Here is a 3,878-nt window from a genome sequence, read left to right on the forward strand (position 1 = left end):
AACACCAGTTGTGACCTTTGTAATTACCATATCAACACCAGTTGTGACCTTTGTAATTACCATATCAACACCAGTTGTGACCTTTGTAATTACCATATCAACATCAGTTGTGACTTAGTAATTACCATATCAACACCAGTTGTGACCCTTGCAATTACCATATCAACACCAGTTGTATAAAATACTGTTAACACAACCACATAGAAAATTGACAAAATATCCTAGATCATGGAAGAAAACAATTTGGTAGTGATACTGGTGTTAAAACAGACAACAGAAGAGCTCGGCAGTAATTTCAGACTATCCTATACACTGACTACCCTGTATGATGGCATAACTTCGTCAATAATCTTCTTTTTGGTGGCATCATGAAGCTGAAGATACTCTGCAATACATAACAGAGGTGTTTTGAATTGTTTTAATAATAATTAAAAAAACAGTGGAGATGTCTTTTGCAGTTTCTAGGTTATATCCCAAACCATCTAAATCTACTTGGACCTATGGTTCGCCATGTGTTACTAATTAGTCACTCTGTCCTTAAAACTTGTTCATCCTAGCTAGCTGATATCCTGAGAATAACTTGCTTTTGATTTTTCTATTCATTGAATCATGAAAAAAAAGCAACAATGTCCCTATGAGGAGGACTCGAACCCCCAAAATTGAGGTTTGCTCTGATGCCTATTCCAGGGTTCTCATCTTTTCAATACACTGTCACCCAGAATATAAGAGAGGACTAAATGCCTCTTTAAAACATTTAATGAAAACACTTTAGTGCTCCACTGAGTTTTACCTTACAAATCTGATACAAATAGTTTATTGTCCAGCTTTTATCAGTGTGTGAAGAAGTTATGTATATCCTTGAGATCTAGGTCAAAGTTCTGAACATTAAGATTTTTTTGGTGAGAGTTTGGAAAGTGATTGAACTTTCAGAACCTCTTACCAACTGGATTAATATCCTTGCATCAGATACCTAAAACGTTAGCCGTTTCTGGCTCTTTGTCAATAACTTTGAAAGTGCTTGATTGGCAAATAATGTACTACTATGCATGTCAGTTCTGAAGATAATCAAATTTTCAAAACTTAAGAAATATAAGTGACTTTTGCTTCACTAATTTCATGTATCCTGCATACACATGAGAAGAGTCTCTTCTTAGAAGAGGATGTCAGTGGAGCCTTACACTTGGAAGTTTGCTGAAGCTATACCTATTGTTGCTTAGAGAAGTGTTATCTGACTTGGTCAGCACAGGAGCAAAATAAAATCTGTGGGCCAAACCATTTCTACTGGAATATCCCAAAGGTGGGAGTAATTAATGATGTGACATATTGTGTTTTAGTTGTACATGGAGTAACCATCCAAGTCCTTTGGCTAAAATCCTGAATATTCAGCTACCAAACACTTGATAAATTTATTCAAACTGTTTGGAAATAATGTGGCATATAAATGACTAAAAGTAAATACGAAATTTTTGAAAAGAAAAATGTAAACAAAACTATGGACTGAGGATGATATATAACATAGAATTGTATTATAATAATAATTCCAAGTGAACCCTTGTACTGTAATTAGCCCTATCTAACTGTGTTGATGTCACTAGGGCTAAATGCTAGGCTTAAGTTAGCATGTAAGGATGATCAGATTGGTTGGTTGGACTTGTGAAATTGGTTCAATGGAAAGAGGGAGCTTTTTGGAATGAATGGTTTACATTTAAATAGGGTAGGAGCTGGCTTGCTTGCTTAAGCTCTTAGTATTAACTCGGTTGTAAGGGAAGTTTTAAACTAGAACTAGACAGTGATGAGGACCAGAAAAATATAAATGCAAAAAGAATAAGAGGCAGAGAAAAGTTTAGCCTAGGAAATTAGTATAAAAATAGTTATAAGGATAGGCTTAATTGTTACTATTGTAATGCTAGAAGTATAAGAAATAAAATAGATGACTTTAGAGCACTGGTTGGAATGGAAGATTTTGATATAATGGGAATAACTGAAACATGGTTAAACATAGATGATTTTGATGACAGGGTTACAGGCTATTTAATAGGGATAGAGTACTAAAGAGAGGGGTAGGAGTGGTTTTATATGTAAAATGTGAGTTACATCCTGTTGAAGTTGAGGATATCAAAGATAATAAGAAGAATGAATCCATTTGAGTTTCTATTAGTGGATATAAATGGTAAAGACTTTTAGTGGGAATTTGTTACAGACCACCAAATGATACTGATGAAATTAGTGAGAAATTTACAATGAGATTAAGATTTCAGCTGTTAATGAAATCATAATTATGGGTGATTTTAATTTCAGGCACAGATTGGGAAATGCTAGAGTCAAACTATGAGGGAGAAAGGTTTTGGAAACTTGACCAATTAGTCAAGGAACCTACTAGAAACAAGGGTATTTTAGATTTATTGTTAACTTCAAATATAGAAATAATTGAGAGGGTGGAAATTGGAGAACATCTGGGTGCAAGTAATCATTGCTGTATTATGTTCGATGTTTTGCTGCATATGGAGATAAGGAATAATGATATTTTGGTTACAAATTTCAAAACAAATTTTGAAAGGATGCGACAAGAATTATCTGTTGTGATTTGGGCAGCTGAGTTATTTGGAAAATTGATAAGATGTGGAAAATGTTTAAAGATAAATTTTTAAATATTCCAGGTAAACATATTCCTTTACAAAGAAAAGGGTAGCTGCAAGTAAAAACACAGGTTGGCTCACAAATATTATAAAGAGATAAAATTAAAGAAAAGCATCATAAATTTAAGAAATTTAAATTGACTGGTATGATGGGAGATTTAGAATATTAAAAAAGTTGGTGAAACAGGAAATTAGGACATCAAGTAAGATGTATGATAAGAGGTTGGCTGAAAATATAAAAATTAACAATAAGGATTTCTTTAAATACATTGAGGGTAAACAAAATGTTAGGATGGGGGTAGGACCCTTGAGGGATGACAAAGGAAGGCTAGAATCTGATGGGTTATTAAATTTTGGTTTTTAATAAAGAAGATTTAAGCAGTATTCCACATCTTGAAAACTTAATAAATGGAAACGAGATGACTGCATTAATTCTGAGCTTGTTAAAAACAATTGGGAAATTTTAAGAACAATAAGGATCCTAGGCCAGATAATATTTCCTTAAGAGTTTTGAAGAATATTAAGGATTGGCTATGTAAGCCATTTGCTACTGTTTTTTTGTAAATCCTTGAATAGTGGGCAGGTACTGGAGGATTGGAAGTTTGCTAATGTCACTCCTCTTTTTTCAAAGGAGGTGATAAAAATTGTCCGAGTAATTATAGGCCCATTAGTCTTACATCAGTTGTGGGAAAAGGTTTAGAAAGTCTGATAAAAGATGCTTTGCAAAGTCATTTAATGAAGTTTAGAATGTTATTGAATAGTCAACATGGCTTCACTAAGGGAACATCTTGCCTTACAAATCTTTCGACACTTTTTGAAAAGGTTAATGCTTATGAAGATGAGGGTAAAGGTGTAGATTTGGTGTATCTGGATTTTCAAAAAGCATTTGACAAGGTGCCACATAAAAGGCTTGTAAAAAATTACCTCTGTAGGTGTGGGGGATAAGTTAACAAATTGGATAGAAGAATGGCTGGATGGAATAAAGCAAAGGGTTGTTATAAATGGAATTCAGTCAAACTGGATTAATGTTACAAGTGGGGTACCTCAGGGCTCAGTCTTAGGACTTTTACTCTTTTTGCTTTACATCAATCACATAGATGAAGGAATAGTCAATAAATTACTTAAATTTGTAGATGATATTAAAGCTCTTGGGTGTTGTTAACTGTGAAGAGGATGCTGCTGATTTACTAAAGGATTTAGATCATTTAGTGAGTTGGTCAAATAAATGGCAGATGGGTTTTA

Source organism: Limulus polyphemus, unplaced genomic scaffold (assembly GCF_000517525.1).
Source record: "Limulus polyphemus unplaced genomic scaffold, Limulus_polyphemus-2.1.2 Scaffold7728, whole genome shotgun sequence".
In the NCBI taxonomy this organism is placed as follows: Eukaryota; Metazoa; Arthropoda; class Merostomata; order Xiphosura; family Limulidae; genus Limulus; species Limulus polyphemus.